Source organism: Elephantulus edwardii, unplaced genomic scaffold (genome assembly GCF_000299155.1).
Source record: "Elephantulus edwardii isolate Elephantulus edwardi_28Jun2011 unplaced genomic scaffold, EleEdw1.0 scaffold00113, whole genome shotgun sequence".
Taxonomy (NCBI): Eukaryota; Metazoa; Chordata; class Mammalia; order Macroscelidea; family Macroscelididae; genus Elephantulus; species Elephantulus edwardii.
In genome coordinates, this window is record NW_006399863.1 from 4,891,101 (window position 1) to 4,912,709 (window position 21,609).

General features: G+C 40.3%; 1 protein-coding gene and 1 pseudogene across 1 annotated transcript in view; one reads left to right on the top strand and one right to left on the bottom strand.

The window, feature by feature from the left end:
* The window catches only part of ERC2 (ELKS/RAB6-interacting/CAST family member 2), a 1,171,987-nt gene that overhangs the window by 254,693 nt on the left and 895,685 nt on the right, over positions 1–21,609 (top strand). The gene's annotated exons all lie outside the window — the stretch shown is intronic.
* LOC102847083 lies at positions 17,724–18,469 on the bottom strand (annotated as a pseudogene).

Below are 21,609 nucleotides of genomic sequence, written 5' to 3' on the forward strand. Positions count from 1 at the left end.
GATCTACTGCCTCTGAGAATCTACTGGAGGGTCACCTATGAGTCGGTCCTGACTTGACAGCACATACCAACAACAGTGTATGTTGGAAACTTTACAGTTTATAAAATGCATTCTGTTCATAAGCAAACCAATATTTTAAAAAGTCTGTTGATAAATCTGTTTGTACTGTATTTTAGCAGACAATTATAATTTTTAAATGAAACTATCTTTCAAGTTAGTTGTAACAGCAAAAACATTTTTTTCCAAGTTTATTTGTACCAGTATACCAAAACCAAATCAAGCCAAATCCATTGCTGTCAAGTCTGTGCTATCAAGTAGTGACCATAGAGTCAGGAGCCCTGGTAGCACAGTGAAAACACTCATCTACTAACCAGGAGATCAGTTTTTCAAAACCAGCAGCCACTCAGGGAGAAAGGTGTGTCACTCTGATTCCATGAAGGGATTCCCATCCTAGAAAATTCTATGAGGCAGTTATACTGTCCTGTCTAGTCACTATTAATCATTTAAGTCTATATAGAACTAAAACTTTACATGTTTTCCAAATTATGTTGTTATTTGAGTGAAAATTTACAAAACATGCTTTCTCAAGCAATCATTTATAAACATTTTGTTTTACAACACCTATTACCATCCCTACAGCATCTTATTGTACACCCATTTCATATTATCTTTCTCTTCATCTATTAAGTTTTCATCAATTATTATATTCTTAATTTTTTTCCCTTCTTCTCCCTGGTAACCATCCTAGTATGATTATCTCTCTGTTTAAACATTTCTTTAGTTTTCTATAATGTTGTTTTATACATTATTTGTCCTTTTGTGACTGACTCATTCCACTCAGCATAATGTCCTCTGGATTCATCCATGCTATTTAATGTTTCATTGTTTTGCGAAGTTGCATAGTACTCCGTTCAGTAAATGCAACATAATTTCTCTATCCATTCATTGATGAGTACTTGATTTGTTTCCAGCTTTTTTCTGTTGTGAATAATGCTGTACTAACCATGGATATGCAAATATAAAAAAAAATTCTAGAACAGTGATCATCTCTATGCTGCAGGGAAAGTGGGTTTCAGAGAAGTTCAGCAATGATGACCTGTAACAGCTCCTGGGTACTTTCTCCATAGCGACCTGTGCTAAGTACTCTGTGATGAGAGCCATTTCTCCTTTCCATCAGGTCTGGGATGGATGGCAACTTCACTGCCTCTTCTGTAGGGATGTTGAAACCCAAAGCAGTGTTGTGAGTGGTCCTAGATCTCAGATCCAGCAGTGATGGAACTTGTGTTCAAATTTTGACTTGCTGTCTCTAGTTACCCTATTCCTGATACAAAGCAGACAAGAAACTAGACTCTAAGTTTTCTGAATTGTTCTTCAGAGAGATTCCCACCCCCACCTCGTAAGTGGTAAAAAACTCCACACTGCGCTAAACCCCCTCATAAGTCTTTAATTTTTCTTGCTATAGATTAGAGAGTCTTTTGAGCCGGGGCTATAAATCTGTGAAGCCAGCAAGTAACGTGTTATTGTTGTGTGCCGTTAAGTTGGATCCGACCCATAGCTGACATTCCAGTGGGTTTTCAGAGACAGCAAATCACACGGAAAGAGATTGTTCATCCTGCTCCAGTGGAGCAGCTGGTGGATTCAAACCATGTGCCTTTGGGATTGCAGTGTGCCTTCTTGCTACTAGGCCACTAGTGCTCCCAGCAAGTAATGAGAAGTTTAAATCAACAAAATCATGATAAGTACAGGAAAGATTGAAATTGTCAAAGATTTCATTTGACTTGGCTTCCACAGTCAACTCCTATCAAGAAATCAGTGACCTAGTATATTGGGCAGATCTGCTGCCAGGGACCTCTTAAAAATGCTAAAGATAAGGATGTCACCTGAGGACTAAGGTGCACCTGACCCCTCATGATATTTTTAGTCATCTCACATGCATTTGAAAGTTGAACGATGAATACAGAAGACTAAGAAAGTATTGCTACCTCTGAATAATGGTGTCAGTGAAGAATATTGAATAGACAAAAGAACAAACAAATCTGTCTTCGAGGAAATTTAGTCAGAATGCTCTATAGAAGTGAGATTGGTGAGCATATTATCAGGAGAGGCCACTTTCTGGAGAAAGACATGCTGGTTAAAGTAGAGGGTCAACAGAAATGGATTCAAATAGTGGCTGTAAAAGTAGGTGCAAGGGCAGCGGTGATTATGAGAATGGTGCAGGGTGGGTTAAGGTATTGTACTGTTGGATATGTTGTTGTTGTCATTGTTAAGTGCTATTGAGTCGTAGGTGACTCATAGCGACCCTATGAACGAAAGTCCTGGACACCTGTAAAACTTTCATCCTTCCTCCAGGTTCACAGGGTTTCCAGAGGCAAGCTATTATGGAAGTGGATGCCACTCCTGCTTCCAAGCTTGTTTTAATGGAGGAGCTCCACCAAACACTGTCCACCTTGGGTAACCATTCTCTCATTTGACTCATCAGTGTCTCACTGTTCGGCTTCACAGCAAACACGAGTTGCCTCTTTATAGCAAATGGACATACCAGGGTTACAAGACCTCGAAGAATGCTTCACCAAAAACAATTAAAGGCTCGCCTGAGGGCCATGGAATAGAGTCACCCACCTTTGGCTTGGGAGCATGATTTTCTGTCCGCTAGGCCAACTGCTCTCTTTCTCTCTATGCTGTTGTTGTTGTTAAGTGCTGTTGAGTTGTAGGTGACTCTTAGTGACCCTACGAACGAAAGTCCTGGACACCTGTCTAATTTTTATCCTTTCTCCAGGTTCATAGGGGCAAGCTATTATGGAAGTGGATGCCACTCCTGCTTCCAAGCTTGTTGTATATAGTATCACTGTAACTTTTCTATTGATAACACTAGAGGAAAGTCTGTCTGAAGATCTGTCTGTGTTTCATTGACTATGCAAAGGCATTTGTGTGGATCACAACAAATTGCGGCTAACCTTGAGAAGAATGGAAATTCCAAAACATTTAATTGTGCTCTTGTGAAACCTATACTTGGGCCAGGAGGCAGTCATCAAAACAGGGCAAGCAAACATGGTGCGATTTAAGCTTAGGAAAGGTATATGCCAGGGATGCATCCTGTCTTCATACCTTTTCAACTATGTGCAGAATAGATCATCTGGGATGCTAGATTTTATGAGGAGAATTGCAGCATCAGGATTGGGGAAAGACTCATCAATAACCGACATTATGCAGCTGACACACTGTGCTTGCTGAAACTGAGGAGGAACTGAGGCATTTGCTGCAGAAGGTGAAGGACTGCAGCCTTCAGTATGGATTGAAGCTCAACATCAAGAAAACAAAGACTCTTACCACTGGGAAAGGTGGCAGCACTATGATAGAAAAAAAGGTTGAGACTGTTAACAGCTTCAGTTTGCTTGGTTCCATAATCAACACTGTTGGTACCAGGAGCCAGGGAAATCAAAAGACAAATTGCATTGGGAAAATTTGCTATCAAGAGGACAGGGAGAAAAGTGCAAAAATGAGTGAATGAAAGTCCAAAGTCTCTGTAAATTTTCATTAAAATTAATGATAATAATAATAAAAGAAGATAAACAATATTAACCCAAAAAGAGGACCTCTCCAGAGTACTGAAGAGCAACGATGTCAGTCTTGAGACTAAGATGTACCTGACCCAAGCCATAGTCTTCACAATTGCTCTGCATCAGAGAGCTGGACAATGAATAAGGATGACAGAAGAATTTATGCCTTTGAGTTATGGTGCTGGAGAAGAGTACTGAACAGATCATGGACTGCTAAGAAAACAAAGTTTAGTCCTAAGAAGGTGAACCTGAGTGAATCCTTGGAGGCAAGAATTTTGAAGCTCTATCTTACATACTTTAGGCATGTAGCCAGGAGAGACCAGTCCTTAGAGAGGGACATTGTGCTTGGAAAGTTCAAGACACAGCACAAGAGAGGAAGACCCGGGATGAGATGGATTGAATCAGTGACAAGGGTAATGAAGGTAGGTGTGTGAGAGACAATGAAATTAACTCAAGATAGAGTTGGTTTACAGCTGTTGTATGTAGGGTTGCTATGAGTCACAAGTGACTCATTGGCATATAACAATACAACAACAATAGATTGGAATCACTGGCTGAGACATATGATAAACACAGTCAGCTGTGTAACCAAAGGACTGAAAATTTGAGTCCACTCAAAAGGTTTGGAAGTCTACTTCTGAAAAACCAGCCATTAATAACTCTTGTGCGGTTCTGTTCGGGTTCAGTTAGAGTGTTCTGAAGGCGACTGGTTTAGAACAGCTTTGAACTGGGTCTTCTTGGTCCATTAACAGCTCATGCAAGTGCAAATGCTCTCTTAAAATACCAAGACAGGTAATGCACACACTGGTAAGTTCCTAGACAATGCATTGATTTTCATGAGTAGGGTAATAAAAAAGAATGAGTGACAATTACATTTGGACTTTCCTCATTTCATCTGTTCAAGGTTCTTAGTCTTCTTTTTAACCTTTTTTATTTCACCATTATCCCATGGCCTAATATAAATGCTTTGCCTCCACAAACCTTTCTTTTTTACCTACATTTTGTTTGTTTGTTGGAGGTTTTTTTAATGCTGGTTTATTTATAAAGTTCATATACATTATTTTTCACACCAGATCTTTCCCATTTCCACCCCAAACTCCACCCATCCATCCATCATACTTAGGTTTTTGTTGAATTTTTTGTTTGCTTTTTATGTTTTAGACTTCCTTTATGGGAATTGTGGAACATTGAAATTGTAGTTGTAGCCTCTTAACAAGTGCTTCTACTTAATTTCTCTTTTATCTGATAAAAATTTTTTATAACAAGATCTACCTCCCTATATACTTCAGCTAGAATGTGAGAGTGCCTTTTTAAAATTGTGTTTACAGTTTGGCATATTGGTCAAAAGGCATCTGAAATGTTTTGAGCAAAGTATGAAATCAAACAGTGTAAACAGTCCTTGGTGATTCCTAGTTGTAGCTTTTGGTTATAATTACTATAACTTACATAAAGAGTGGAGTAAGTCCTCCTTCGTATAAAAAATATAATTTTATGTAAGTGGTGTTCTTTTGTAAAAAAGGAAAAGGAAATACACATGAGGCTTTAAAGTGAAAATTACAGAGACTCATTTGAATCAGGAATTGGCAAATCATATGCTGGTTTCTAGTACCCTGCAATCTAAATGTGTGTGTACATGTATACAACATACCTTACATTTTAAACAAATTATGATATATGGAATGGTTTTATAAGTACCTGTGTTATTATGCAAGGATATGATATAACCTGGTTTTGTAAGAAGTGCAGCCAGACTGTCCTTAGAGGTGAGGATGATGAGACTTCGTGTCACGTACTTGGAGCCTCTTATCTGGAGAGACTTTGTGCTCAGAAAATGAAGGTTCAGTGAAAGAGAAGACCCTCAATGAGGCCAATGGAGATGCAGCAATGACCTTAACCGCAGCAGAGACTGTGAGGGTAGAGCAGAGGTTTGTTATCTTGTGCCTAGGGTGATTCCGAGTCAGTTCAAAGACACTTAACAGCACTATAACATTATAACATCTGCCATTTTTCCTTATTCTGCAAAGACTGAATTCTTTACTATGCTGCCATTTAAGAAAGCGCTCTCTCTCTCTCTCTCTCTCACACACACACACACACACACACACACACACACACACACCCTATGGTGACATAGTCCATAGGGAGTTGAGCTGCCATTCCAAAGTTCCTTCTTCACTTGAAGTTTGAATCCACCAGTGGCTCCACAGGAGGAAGATGGCCAATCTTCTCCCAATTTAACGCTTCAGAGACCCTCTTGTGGGTTAACTATGAATTGGTTCTGACTTGACAGCAGTGAGTTGTATTAGTAATAGTTGTGATATATACATATATTTTTTTCCACACAAACACATATACATCTGTATACTGATTAACAAATATATACTTATTTGCACACAAATATGTGTGTACATTTATTCACACACATATGCATATATATATTTTTACATGAAAGTAAAAGCTTGCTTAAGATTGTTAAAAAATGGCTGGACAGTGGCAGTACAGTGATAGAAAACTACCGGAAATTCAAGCTGGATTCAGAAGAGTCTGTGTTATAAGAGCTATCACTGATCTTGACTGAAAGCAGAAAATACCAGAAAGGTGTTTACTACTGTATTCATGTGTGTGTATATGTGTGTGTATAATCATAACAAATTATGGATAACCTTGAGAAGAGTGAGAATCCCAGAACAATTAATTGTGCTCATAAAAAGACTACACATTGACCAAGAAATGGTTGTCTGGATACAACAAAGGAACTAGGGAATACTGCATGGTTTAAAATCAGGAACGGTGTTCATCAGGTTTGTATCTTTTTTCTGTATTTTTTTTTCCCAATCTACTGAACAAATAATTCATGATGTTGGATTATCTGAAGGAGAATGTCACATCAGAATTGGAGTAAGACTCATCAACAACCTGCATTATGCACCTGACCCGGTCTTGCTTACAGAAAGTGAAGAAGACGTGAAGATCAAAGACTACAGCCTTCAATATAGATTGCATCTTAACATTAAGGAAACAAGTCTTCACATCTTGACCAATAGGCAACATCATGACTGATGGAGGAAAGATTGAAGTTGTCAGTGATTTCATTTTACTTGGGTCTATAATCAACACCCAGAGTAACAATAGTCAAGGAATCAAGAGACATGTTGTTTTGGGAAAATCTGCTACCAAGGACTTCAAAGTGTTAAAGAGAAAGGATGTCAGTTTAAAGATTAAGGTGCACCCAAGTCAAATCATAGTCTTCTCAAGTGCTTCCTATGCATCTTAGAGTTGGACCATGAATAAGGATGACAGAAGAAGAATTGATGCCTTTAAATTTTGGTGTTGGAGAATAATACTGAAATTCTATAGACTTTCAAAATAACAAATAAGTATGCCTTGAAAGAAATGAAACCAAAATTCTCAGAAGCAAGAATAGTGAAACTTCAACTCACATATTTTGGGCATGTTGTGAGGAGGGTCCAGTCCTTGGCAAAAGACATCATACTGGGAATAGAGGAGGGGCAGAGAAAGAAAGGAAGACTCTCAACAAGGTGGCTTGATATGGTGACTATAACAGCGGGCTTGAGTGTGGTGGAATTCATGAGGCTAGTGCAGCATAGGGCACAGTTCAAAGCTGTGGTTCATAGGATCCTCGTAGTGAACTTGATGAGTTGTAATCTACTTGCAGGTGCCTAACAGCAATTTTTACACATATGCACAGAAACACTCCTCCCTCCAACATTTATGCTTGTGATTTTACTATTTGGTTTTGCAGCGCATTGAGTGACCTTGCCAGTTTTCACAAAAGTCTTCAGCTCCCTCAAGAATGATGTTAATAAAAGTCAGATCCAAAAAGGACTGTGGGGTGTTCTAGAAACTATCATGTTGTAATGCATTGGAGAACAGAATTGCCAATAAAGGTGCAGATTTGGAGTACGTGACCTAACTAAAAGCTCAGGCTTTTATCAGTTTCCCCTCGAATTTATGTTCGCTGTTACTTTTTAACCAGTAACCAGTTGCCATCAAGTTGAGTAGATCCTGACTCCTGGTAACCCCATATATATATCAGAATAGAATTGTGCTTAAGAATTTTCAAGGGCTGGTTTTTGCCAGGCCTTTCTTCTGAGGCACCTCTGGCTGGACTGAAACCTCCTAGCCTTTTAGTTAATTGCCAAGTGTGTTAACTGTTTGCCTTTCCTGAGGACTCCAGACACTTTGTAGGCCTTCACAAATAGTTATAAAAATCTTTAATTGCTTTTAAGGAACTTGTCTTAAAATAGGCTGTCCATGGATAAGTAAGTCATGTCAAAAGGCTTTAAAGCTGCATTTTTAATAACAACTCGGGGGAAAAAAACCACCAAAAAAAACCCCAACACTGATAAGTAGATGAACATACAGTGTTATGGCCATACAATAAAATATATTTGATTATAAAAGGAAGGCATTATTGATGCATGCCATAATATAAGTGGACCTCAAAGCAGAATACACTAAATAATCCAGATACATACCATATTTTATTTATATTAATTGCTCCTCATACACAAGCCCATAGAGGTAGATGCAGACTACTGATTACTATAATCTTCAGAGATGGGCAATAGTCAGTCATGGCTAAAAGATCTTGTTCCTGTTTTGATTGATGATGGTGTTCTGAAAGTAAGTGGTCATGGTTTCACAGCACTGTGAATATTAAGCTTCTGAATTGTATATGTTAAAATTAAAATTGTATATGTATATGTTGTATAGTATATGTTGTTGTTATGTGTCATCAAGTACTTGTCACTCATAGCGATCCTATGTCCAACATCTCTGAACCCTGCTCTCTGTGAGCAAACCTTATTGTTTCTGACACACACCTGAGTCAATCTATCTCATCAAGGGCCTTCCTCGCTTGCACTGTCCACCACCCTCCCAAGCATGATGTCCCTCTCCAAGGACAGGTAACTTTGCCGTCATATTTCTTGCTTTTCCTGTGGGCAGTGTCTTGATTCAGAAAGCGGGGACTATAGAAGGAAGACTGTAGAAATATTGTCTCTGCTTTCCTTGAGTCCGAGGCCATCAGCTATTTCTGAGTCTTTTGACAGGGTCATCATCCCTTTGAGGCTTTTTAATGTTGGGACAGACCCTGACTGTTTTAGATTTTGCTTGCTTGGTGTAGCCTAGGTTTCCGCACCTGCCACTCCTAACCTGTGAAGTGGGGCAGTCCTTTATAGTTGGGGACTGTCCTGTGCACTGTGGGTTAGTAAACATCAGAAGATACACACTCTTTCCAATGTGTATAAAAAGAAACAGAAAACAAAAACACAACTCTTCAGACATTGTCAGGTGTCCCCTTTGGGCATGACTGTGCCACTTGTGATCCTCTGGATTAGTGACATGACATCTCCTCTGGTTGCTGGTTGTCGCTGTGTAAACACATTGATTCTCAGCCCCATTGGCTTGAAACTTCAGTTTTCCTGAAGAGGGGCCACCCTTATCATGAAGCTTGTTGATTCTAGGACTGACCACAGGAGATGGAATGAGGAAATGGATGAGTTAAGGAAATTACTGTGGTGTTGAGAGGTTTGAACCTGAAAAGAAACCGGGGTCGGGTGTGTGTGTGTGTGTGTGTGTGTGTGTGTGTGTGTGTGTAGGGGGGTAGAGAGGGAGGGGAGAAAGAGAGGGAGAGGGAAGGAGGGAGAGAGAGAGGAAGGGAGAGAAACAGCAGACAGATTCTGCCTCTGACTTCCTCCTCTTGCCCTCTCTTGAAAAAATGGACTGGAAAAGAAATCTTAGGAGAGGAGGAGGCGGGATGAAGTTTTGATCTAAGATACCACATGGAAAGGTTGAGACTTTAGGAAAATAAAAGGTGTTTGATTCTCTTAAGTATTTATGGAGATGATAATTATGGATCCAGAAAGACACATAAATTTGAATCTTGGCTACTGGATGCTCACTATTAATTACCAATTTTCTTTTTAAAAAAGCTTGTCTTCCCGAATTGGACTTTGAGTCTTCTATTCTGTTTTTTTCAATGAATGTTTGTCTCCACAGTGCTTTCCCCCTCCTTCTCCCCTTCCCCCCATACCACTAAACTTAAGAATAACTTGGGAGCCTGGTGGTTCTGTCTTTTGAAAATGCAGTACAGATGTTCAGAATTACCTTTTTCTTTCCCTCCTTTAAAACTCTGTGACCACACATGCTCTGCTCTAAGTACTATTAAGTATTTTTATTATTATTATTTTTTTAAACACACCAAACCTTGCCTCAGGCTGAGTCTTTCAAAAGCTCAGCTACAGCCAAATATTAAAATAGCAGCAAGTATTTATGCATATCACACTCAGGAATCTGAACTTGTATTTAGAATTTTAGGCAATTGAAACCTTTGTTTTTTACCCACTTGACCAAGTTCTCTGGTTTTACACACTTTTTCTAACTTTAAAAATGTTTAACTCAGACTGTATGATTTTATCCCTCTACTTCTGTCCAGCCAAACTCTCTGCGGAACATATTTTCCTTAGACTTGAGGGTTTCCTCCTTGCCCTACGTAGATCTTTGAACTCAGCTTGATCACACAATGACAGTTAATGGGAGGATTCAGACTCCCACCATGAATTAGTGCATCCTTTAAAAGTTACTAATGGAACAGAGTTCTTCCCTTGCAGAAAATCCAGGGACGAGTAGCTGAGTTTCACATTTTCTAAGAGCTGGCACTCTGGGACCAATAGTCATTTTTCCCAAGAGATGTTTTATCAACATCAGCCACTTACTCCACTCACAAAGTTATTTCTGGAGATTAGCTGCCACTCTGAGCTTAACTTCTTTGGGATTTATTAATGCTGCTTTATTTCTTTATCACTTGGCCAGCCTTAAAAATATCTTTGTAGGGAGTTGCTATGAAAACCACATTTTCTTTAATTTCTTGAACTTGCAACTCACTCACAATCCATGAAGGATCGAGACTGATGTTGGCTTTGGTGGCTCAGGGCTAGAAGTCTTGCCTTCCAGAAGAGGGTAAGATTTCTAACCAGTGCACCATATATACAGCTGCTACCCATGTGGGCCTGGTGGATAGAAAGTTATGTTACGAAGTCAAAGGTGGGTGATTTTAATTTGCGGCCCTCAGGCCTGGTTTTAATTGTTTTTGTTCAGGCATTCTTCTAAGTGGTATAGTACTGGTCTGTCTATATAGAGGTAACTCATGGTTGCTGTGACACTGATGCATCAAATGTGATAATGGTTACTTACCCATGGTGGACAGTGTTTGATGGAGCTCCCTGATTAAAACAAGTTTGGAGACAGGAGTGGCATTCACTTCTAAAATAGAAACTCTATGAACTTGGAGAAACGATCAAAGTTATACAAGTGTTCAGGTCTTTCGTTCATAGGGTTGCTATGAGTCATCCACAACTCGTTGGCTCTTAACAACAACAACAACAACAACAACAACAACAACTCGTGTTGGTGGAAGTTTGTGTGTGCTATGATGTAGAACAGGTTTTGGCAGTTTCCAGACAAAGACTAGAAAGAATGGCCACGCTATCTGCTTCTGAAAATCAGCCGATGAAAAACCTATATAAGGCAGCAAACAACAAATGCTAGTGAGGTTGTGGAGAGATTGGAACCCTTGGTCACTGCTGGTGGGAGTATACAATGGTACAACCACTATGGAAGGTGGTATGGTGCTTTCTCAAAAAGTTGGAAATAGAAATACCAATTAACCCAGCAATTCCACTAACTAGGAATATACCCTAAAGAAACCAGAGCTGCCACCCAAATAGATATATGCAAACCCACAGATATATGCACAATAGCAAAGAGATGGAAAAACCCCAAGTGTCCATCAATAAATGAATGGTAGAAAATCTATGGTATATTCACACAATTGACATATTTCAGCTAACAGATGCTGCCGTGGATGTGCTCACCAAGTTGTGCCAAGAAATCTGGAGAACAACCACTTGGCCAACTGACTGGAAGAGGTCTATATTTGTTCCCATCCCAAAGAAGGGTGACCCAACTGAGTGTGGAAACTACAGAACAATAGCATTGATTTCACATGCAAGCAAGATTCTACTGAAGATTATCCAAAAACGACTGGAACAGTACATCAGCAGAGAACTGCCAGAAGTCCAGGCTGGGTTTAGAAGGGGTCGTGGTACTAGGGATATTGTAGGTGATGTTAGATGGATCTTAGCTGAAAGCAGAGAATACCAGAAGAATATCTATCTGTGTTTCATTGATTATGCAAAGGCATTTGACTGTGTGGATCATAACAAACAATTCCTGTTTAAACCCAGTGATCTGAAGAGAGTTGCTCTTCCCATCCATTTCTTTTAAAGGGCAGTGGAAACCTTTGCCATCCTGGCAGTTTCCAGACAGCAAGGAAGAAGTAAGACCTGATTATGCTTCAGACACGGTAATGACTCTTAATGTTGGTATTCCGCCATGCCTTCAGGGTACCCAGCAGTGTTCTGCCACGGGTCTCTGTTGTGGTACTTTAATGATGCGTGTCAAGAATTAGATGCCTTTAAAGACTCAAGGTTTAGTTATTTTAAAAGGCTGCATGCTAAACAATGATGGGATCCTTGCCAATTCCTCCCTGGAAACTTTAGACACCTTAAAAACCTGTCAAGTGGAAACCTTGGTGGGTATTGTTAGTGGTTATCTTAAGCCAGTTAAAGGCAATGCAGCCCCAGGATTTAATGGAAATTTGAGGATGTGTGTGGTAGGTGGGGACCTTTCCTGCTGTGTAATGAACATAATGACACAGGTGGCATTGCTTCCTATGCATGTGAATGTTGGGCAACAAATAAGGAAGACTGAAGAAGAATCAATACCTTTGAATTGTGTTGTGGGAGAGAGGTATTTCATATATCATGGGATCCCACTGCAGTTTGTCTTAGAAGTACAGTCAGGGTGCTCCTTACAGGCAAGAGTGGTGGAACTTTGTCTCACATTCTTTGGCCATGTTGGCAAGAGGGGCTAGTCTTTTAAAAAAGACATCATGGTGGGGAAACTAGAGGGTCATTCAAGAGAGGAAAACCTTCAATGAGATAGATTGACACAGTGACTGTAACAATGGTCTCGAACATGGTGGGAGGGCATGAGGAGGTGTAGGATGGGCTGTAATCAACTTTAACAGCACCCAACAACAGTAGTGACCCAGGGTTCTCTGAAGGGCATGAAAACTTTGGGAGGCTATCATCCATGTTTGAACACTTGACTGTTCACTGAAAGGTTGGCACTTTGAACCTCTCCAGAACTCCTGCAAGAGAAAGAGCTCATGTTCTTCTCCCATAAATGTTACCATCAAACCCCAAACCTAGTCCTATCAAGTCAATTCAGACTCCTGCTGATCCTACAGAACACAGTGGAACAACCCCATAGGGTTTCTGGGACTGGGGCAGGCTAAAAACGCAGCTTTCTCCCTCAGAGTGGCTGTTGTTGTGTGTTGTCAAGTCAGAACTGACCCACAGCTGACCTTCCAGCGGGTTCGCACAGCAGGAGGTTGTCCATCCTTCCCCACTGGAGCAGCTGGTAGATTCGATCTGTGTGCTTTAGGGACTGCAGCGGAGCTTCTTACTACTAGGCCACTAGAGCTCCCTTTAGAATGGCTAGTGGGTTCTGCCTACCTTTCAATTAGCTGTTAATTCTTAACCACTGCTCCACCAGGTCCCCTATCTATAAATACTGTTGTTGTTGTTGTTGTTGTGGGCCATCGGGTTGGAATTGACCCATAGCTGGCCCTCCAGAGGGTTTTTGGAGATAGTGAATTGCATGGGAGGAGATTGCCCATCTTTCTCCCGCAGAGCAGCTGATGTATTTGAACTGTGAATCTTTGTGTTGGCAATGCAATTCCTTACCACAAAGCCACCAGAGCTTCCTATAAATACTGCAGCCTAAGAAACCCTGTATAACCGTTACTGTGTCATATGGGATCACTGTGTGTTGAAAATTGATTTGCTGGCCCCCGGTTTTACCAGCCCAGAGAGAAACATAATACTCCTCTTTGAATAGAGGATTTAAGACTGTATTTCTCAAAATGATAGCAGCTTTTTGGGGAATCGCTGTGCCATTGTGGGCCAGCAAGTGGCTGGGCTTAGCACACAATTAAAGGAAAGTTCATGAGACTTCTTACTGGGAGGTCCTATTCTTCAGAGCAATTCCACAAGGAATTCATCTGATTTTACCAACCGTATTACATCCCATTTTAGTAACCAAATCAGTAGCCATTGGTTAAGTCTGACCCATACTGACCTGTGTACGTTAGAGTAGAGCACTGCTCCTTATGGTTTTCAGTGGTTAACTTGTAGAAAAGTAATTTGCCAGGCCTTTCTTCTGAGGGGACTCTGAGCAGACTGAGACCTCAGGTCATAAGAGACACACAGTCTTGTAGGAGGCAGATTTGTATATATTGTGATAAACCAACAGTGAGCACTTACTGTGAACACAGTGCTGGAGACATTAAAGGTATGAATCCTGCTCGAGCCCCCAGCTGCTCCACAGGAGAAGGATGGGCAGTTTCCTCTCGTCTGATCAACGGCCTCTGAAAACCTGTGGGAAGGTCAGCTATGGGGAGGTTCCGACTCAGTGGTACAAGATACGAGTCCTGCTCTCGGGGAATGCATTCTAGAGGAAAGAGAGAGATTCACATAGTTGATGGTGAAGCAACCCTTACTGGGTGCCTGTTTGGTGCCAAGCACATATTACATTCATTAAATTTAACTTGAGCAAGCCCCATGAGCCAGATATTTACCATACAATGCAATAGACTCTGTAACATGCTGGAACAATTACAGTGAAACAAGAAATGTTGGAGAGAAGATCGCCTTTGAGTTTGCAGAGCCCGCTACAAACACCTGTGCCCCGACAAGTGACCTGTAAAACAGCACCAGGCAAGGTTGATGCTGAAGAGAGTGGCTGATGGCTTGTAAAAGGAATGTGGACCAACGGATGTGCAGGAACTCTCTGCTTATCCCCTTCTCACTTTTATTCAAGAAAAAGTAAATAAAGTTTGCTGAGCCAAGCCCTATGCAAAGTGCTTTACATAGGTCATCCCACTTGAGACCAAAGAGTAAACTCACAGAGGTGGTTATAAAGGCCTTGCAGGAAGCAGAGATAATGCTGCTGAGGAAAATGATTTTAGGGCCAGAAGCCTTTGTGAAGGCCCAGAACTGCTCCTTGGAATATGACAGCAAAGACAATATACCCCATCCAGGATGCAGATGAAAACACAAAGGGAAGGAAATGATTGAGAAAAGAACTGAGGTTAAAATAAAAGAGAAAGACATCAACATATTAAGGGGAAGGAGAAGATTTCAAATGACAGGCTAATAAGAACCAGATGAGCAACTTAAGCAGAAAAGGAAAGTTTCAAAGAAAACAAATCAGAGAGAAGGAAAGAAATCAGGCCTGGGGAAGTAACTAGAAGTTATTTTGACTTTCTGGGGGACAGTGGATTGCACAATGGCTCTCGTTTCAGAGGCTCCCTGTGACTTCACTGCATTAACTAACATCGCTGCTCTAACATCAGTTTGCTGGCCTGTGAAAGCATTCCCTGTCGTGGTGGTGTTTTGTACCATCAAGTTGGAATCAACTTGGAGCTGAACTTCTAGCAGGTTTACAGAGGCAGTAAATCACATAGGAGGAGATAGCTCATTTTTCTCCTGTGGAGCATTTGCTAGATTTGAACCATGTGCCTTTGGGTTGCCAGCTAAGCTCCTTGCCATCAAGTCACCAGAGCTTCTTCCACCAAAGTGTGTTAATGTCTCAGCTCTGATTTCAGTTTGCTAGTAGCTTAGTGATAAGGTGTGGTACTGCCAACCCGAAGGTGTGCAGATTAAACCCACCAGATGCCCTGTGGGAAAAAGATGAGCAGTTTCCTTCTATGTGATTTACTGCCTATGAAAAAACCTCTTGGAGGGTCAACTATGAGTTCTGACTCAACAATACACAACAACTTCTGTTAAGGCTATCCCTAGGTGGTACGAATGGTTAACTGATTCAGCTGCTGACCATAAGTTTTTAGGGTGCTAGCAATCTACTCCTGGTTTGATGGCCCTCACTTTACCAACCATGATGTCATTTCTAGCCACTGGGGTTTTTTTTTTGATGACTGAAGTAGCCAAAGTAACAGAACTGAAGTCTTGCTGTCTTCTCAGGCATAGCAGCTACATTTTATTGAATGCTTATTTTGTGCTGGACACTCAAATAAGTTTAAGGTTGAACATCCTTAAAAATCTAAACCTGGTAAGGATTTAGCTCTTTTTATAAATGAGGAAGCGAAAGCTCATGGACCTCATGACTTTCTCAGGATATCGCAAGTACTATGCTAGAGTTAGAATTAGAATACAACTTCTTTTTTAGTATCCTGCTCTCACTGCTGAAAAGGAATCCATTTTCATGGTGTATTTCACAAGCATACAATGGTAATAGAAATACTCCCGAAAGTAGCCTTTTCTTTAAAGGAAGATGAGAATTCAGCAGGTCAAATGAAACACAACACAAAACAAAACTCAGCAAACAAGTTGCTATCAAGTTGAGTTCAGCTTGTGGCAACTCTGTAAATAACAGATACATACTCTATGGAGTTTTCAAGGCTGCAACTTTCTCAAAGCAGATTGCCAGTCTTTCATTTTCTCTCCAGTTGGACTCCCTCCTGAGCACCATCTACATACTTATATGGCACATATTGTCTTGTAGGCTGCAGAGACATCTTAAATTTAACTTGTCAAGAATGGGGTTTCTGTCTGGGTTGGCCCTCTGTGTTTCTCTCCTGTTGACTGTGCACCTCTCAACCCAAGTCAGATACTAAGAGTCACCATCAACTTTCCTACCATCATGTCCCTGTTAATTTCCTAAGTAAAATTTCCACAGACTTAGTGGCTTAAAATGACAGATTTATTGTCTTGCAGTTCTGGTGACTAGAAGTTCAAAGCCATTGTTACTGGACTAAAATCAAGGTCGGTAGGACTGCATTTCTTCTTGTGGCTCTGGATAAGAATCCATTTCTTGACCGTTACAGATTCTAGATGCTATATTTCATGTCTCATAATATCTTCCTTTGTCTTGACACCAACAGGATGGCATCTCGAGCCTTTTTGTCTGTTTATGACACCTGATTGTTGTGCATCTGTTCCTCTGACCCTGAGTGTCCTTCAGTTCTCTTAGAGGGGACCTTGTGATTTGGGAATTCTGGTGCCCTAGTGGTAAGAAGAGAAGCTGCACAGCAATCCCAAAGGCACACAGTTCAAATCTGCAAGAAGTTCCATGGGAGATGGATGTGCGCTCTCTTTCTATGCAGTTAACTGCCTGTGAAAACCTGCTGGAGGATCAGCTATAAATCGGTTTTGGCTTGATGGCACACAGCAACAACTCCTGGATTGTATGTAAGCTTATCTTTCCATTACAAAGTCTCTAACTTAATCACACCCACAAAGTTCCTTTGCCCTTGAAAAGTATCATCTTCACAGAGTTGGGAGATGAGAACTTGTATAGTTTCGTGTTCTGTGTCTGTGTGTCTCCCTCCTGGCCCAGGGCACTATTCTTTCTTCCCAACCTTCCAGAAATTCTTTATTTAAAAAAAGATCTTTTTAATTTTTTATAGTGCTCTGATTTATTTATAAAGTTTGAATGCATTGTTTTTCACAAAAGATCCTTCTCTTTTCCTTCACCCCACCCGCTCATCAAATTGTACAACCCTGTGCTGTCCATACCTCTTATGTTGATGAGTATCTCTGACTAGATTAAAACTTATAGCAGCCCCATGTGACAGAGCAGACCTGCCACGTAGGGTTTTCTGGGTTATCAACTTTAGAAGGCCAGACTTCTGGATCTTCCACAGAACTGTTAAGTGAATTTGAACCAACAATTTTTACCTTAGAAGCCAAAGGTTTAAATTAACCATTGGGCCCACCAGGGCTTATTTCTCTCATAGCAGCTCTTTTTTATTATTTATTTTCATTTCATACTGGTTTATTTACAAAGTTTGAGTACATTGTTTTTCACACCAGATCTTTCTCATTTCCTTCACTTCCCCCATCAAACTGTGCAACCCTGTGATTACCCTCCCCCATACTCACCCCTCTGCTTCCACCCTGCCCCTCCCCCTTAGATCCGCATCCTCATTCTACAATAATGGTTCTATACTGTATTTGTCTTTTTTTATTATTTACATGGACTTATAATTAAGCTCTAATCATCATCAGAATCAGAATCATATTTTTTTCCCTCGAACAGGTTTCTTTTCCAGCTTTGTGAAGTTTGTTCCAAATTTATTTTGGTTCTAAAATGGTGGCTCCATTAAATTTCCACTGTAATTAATAATATCAGAACAATCGAGCCTCCATTCTAAAGCTTCTGTGGTGAAGTCATCTGTATTTCCAAGGTCCGTGAACCCAACAACATAATCTTGTGTCTTTCCATCTTTCAGCAGTGCCAGCGTGGGGATGACTTTGATGTGCAATCTCTCACAAAGAAAGGGTGCTTTTTCCACATTTAGCTTCAAAAATTTAGTCTCAAGATGTTTCTTTGCCAGTATTGCCAAATGTCTGTCTACTATTTTACACCTGAATGTTGAGTCTCTATAGAAATGACAAACCACTTTTTTAATCTCCTTGACTTCTTGAAAGAAGTCTCTTTCACTAGGGATTTCTCTGTATTCCCCATGTCCTTTAGAAAGCCGTTCTTGTTTCTGCTGTTGAGCTTTCTTTAGTGCTTCAAGTCTCTTTTCTTTGAGGTGTTCCAGTTCATTCTCATTCATCTGATCCAATTTCTGAATTTCAGAATCGAGATGCTCTTCTACTAATTTGGTAGTTTGAGGCAACTGATTCTCTAGGACTTTTTTTAAAAAATTTATTTATTTACTTATTTTTTTTTTGATTCTCTAGGACTTTTGAAAACATTTCCACAGATGCATCACCTTCCATTCTTCTAAATGGTACAGTTCCACCTGCACTGTTGGGGACCAGGCCAAGAAGTGAGGAATCCACAAAAGCCACTGTATTTGTCTTTATGGGGCTGAGTTAGTTCACTCAGCATAATGCTCGCCAGGCCCTCCCGATGTAGGTTATAATTTACAAAATCCTTGCTCCTGTGTGCTGTCTAGTACTCCATTGTGTGAATGTACCATAATTTCTCAATCCATTCGAATATGGTTGAACATCTGGGCTATTTCCATGTTCTTGCTATGGTGAATAATGATGCTATGAACATTGATGTACAAGTCTTTGTGCCTCAGTTCTCATTTTCTCAGGGTATATTCCAAGCAGTGGAATAGCTGGATCATATGGAATTTCACATAGCAGCCCTTAAACTATCCAATAACTTGAATGTCTTCGGTACTAGACTAAAATGTCAAAGAGAAAAACTGTTATTACACTGTATGTGAAGTACAATAATAGAGTAGAGCCTATTAATCTTTTCATATTAGTTTTTTAACACACACACACACACACACACACACACACACACACACACACACAGTCAGAGAGAATTGGATTACTTTGCTCAGAGCCTTTCCAAATAAATCAAACCCACTGTCACTGAGTTGATTTAGATCCTAGCACCCTAGTAGGAGAAAGTAGATCTGCCCCTTACAATTTCCAAGGACCTAAGTCTTTATGGAAGATATCTTTCTCCTTTGGAGAAGCTGGTGGATTTGAACTACAAATCTTTGGATTAGTGAACCTGTGCTTAATCGACTGTGCCATGTGAAATCCTTCAGAGTCTTACAAGTAGTCACCCAGCCATCAGATGGTATCACCTCCTTTGTATGTGTAGGAGCAGGGGAGGGGGCAGGGTAAATGCATGAGGGCATCTCAGGCCATGACAACCCACAACCAACTCCCATGCTGGTCTCCTAAATCATTCCTGTGTCCACTAATTAGGAGACTAATCATGAGGTAGAACTAGTATGGTGACGTAGGAGCAGACAGGGAAAGAGATCAAAGAGGATGCGCTGGAGTAGAAACCGTGGTGTCTGGCAGCTGAGACTGTGAAGGAGGAGACAAATTTAGATACCTGAGAGAAGCTAAAGTTTTCACCTTCAGTGACAGGGTCAGTGGTAATGCCCATGATGGTCGGAAGGAGGCAGGATTTGGAGAGGAGAAGAGGAGTCTGATCTTTCAGGGCAGAAAGTTAGCTAATGATTTGTGAGGTAGGGTTCAGAGCTTGTTGGAAGGAAGGAAGATTCAAAGGTAGAAGCTGGGACATATAAGTGTTTACATCATCTGTTACTTTGTGGTCGCCGTGTGTTGCTATCATGCTGGAAGCTGAACCACTGGTATTTCAGATGCCAGCAGAGCCCTCGTTGGTTGACATAATTCAGCAGAGCCTCCAAACACAGACAGACTAGGAAGAAGAGCTTGGTGATCAACTTCTGAAGATCAGTTTGATGACAACCCTATAGGTCACACAATGCTGTCTGAGACTTTGACTCTCTTGCTTTGAATGCATCATTCAGAGGGACTGATTTCTGTTTAGTAAAATAAAGGCCTAGTAACAATAAGTGAAATCTTTAATTAGATGAATTGACATGAACAAACCAACCCCAGACCTAGTGCTGCAAAGTGTATTCTGACTCCTAGTGATCCTGTGGCACAGAATAGGATTGTCCTGTAGGGTCACAAAGAGTAAATCTTCACAGAAGCAGATGGCCACATCTTTTTCCCATGGTGTGACTGGTAGATCAAGAATGGTGACCCTTTTGTTAGCAGTCCAACACATAATCCATGGTACCACCAAGACTTTCTGATACCAGGACCCCAGCAACAAATGCAAGCATGAGAGTCATGAAGATGGCACAGACAAGGTCAGGCAATATTTTGTTTTGTTAGAAACAAGATTACCATGAATCAAGATCAGTTGTTATTGTTAGATGCTATGGAATTGGAAGCAACTCACATCTGACCCTCAGGGGCTTTTCAGAGGCTGTAAATTGCCCATCTTTCTCCTGTAGAAAAACTTGTGGATTGTAACCACATGCCTTTAGCCATCAGAACACTCCATACAGTAGCACAAATCTATATTTTAGGATGCAGAGAGAGGAAGGAAAGCAGCGAAGGAACCTGAGGAGGGACTAAATCTCAGAGAAGGGAGAATCCAGAAAGTTGAGTCTTTGCAAATAAAGGCGTTCTTTTACCTTCATTCATTCATTCATTCACTCTTCCACTCAGCCTTTTATAGAGAGCTGTCAGCTCTGAGTATGTCTTGGGGGTGAGAAACTCCAGGATGAGAGAAACCCAGAGTTTATCTTTGAGGCAAGCCCTAGAGCCCTTTGAAAAGGGGACTTTGTGTTAGGTTTCTAGGAAAGTAGATAAAAACAAGACAGAAAGTCACTGGGACATGTAGGACTTGGGGTTCTGATGCTTCAACACATAATTTAGAAACTCTTAAAAAAAATAAGAAGCACTATGTGATTTTAACTAAATCTTACCCACAGTTGTGTTCAAATATACACTCTTCCTAAAGAATACACTATAATAAAACAATATGGAATTTGACAGTTTTCTTTACACACACAGAAAAATCCCCACAAAACCAAATCAAACAACAACCAAACCAACATGGTTACTTGGGTCAACATATTACCCTTGAGCTCAGATGGGACAGGACTGGGCCAGTTTTGATCTGTTATCTTAGAATTGCCATGAATTGGAACTAACAGGATTGCATCTTCATTTAAAGAGTTTACACTTTTAAAAAATGACATCAATCACTTGATTTAAAAAAAATACACAAAAATACTGATTACTCATTGGGGCATAACATTTAATATCTGAACCTGCAATTGCCAGAATAAGAGAAATAATAATTGAACAGACATTTCATTTGCCTTGACTTTGTAGAAAAAAAATTAAGATATTTTATATGATCCTTATTAGAGAATTATATGTCTGTTTAATGTATTCCATTTACAGACCAAACTTTAAAAAGTATATTACTTTCTGCTGGTAGATCCCTATTTATCTTAGTTATTAGGGCTGGTTAATATAGTTACTAAGCTTTTATAATGATGTTTTTTTTTAAATATTATTTTTTATTGGGAAAACATTTTGGGGGTACAAGGAGGTGAGGGTTG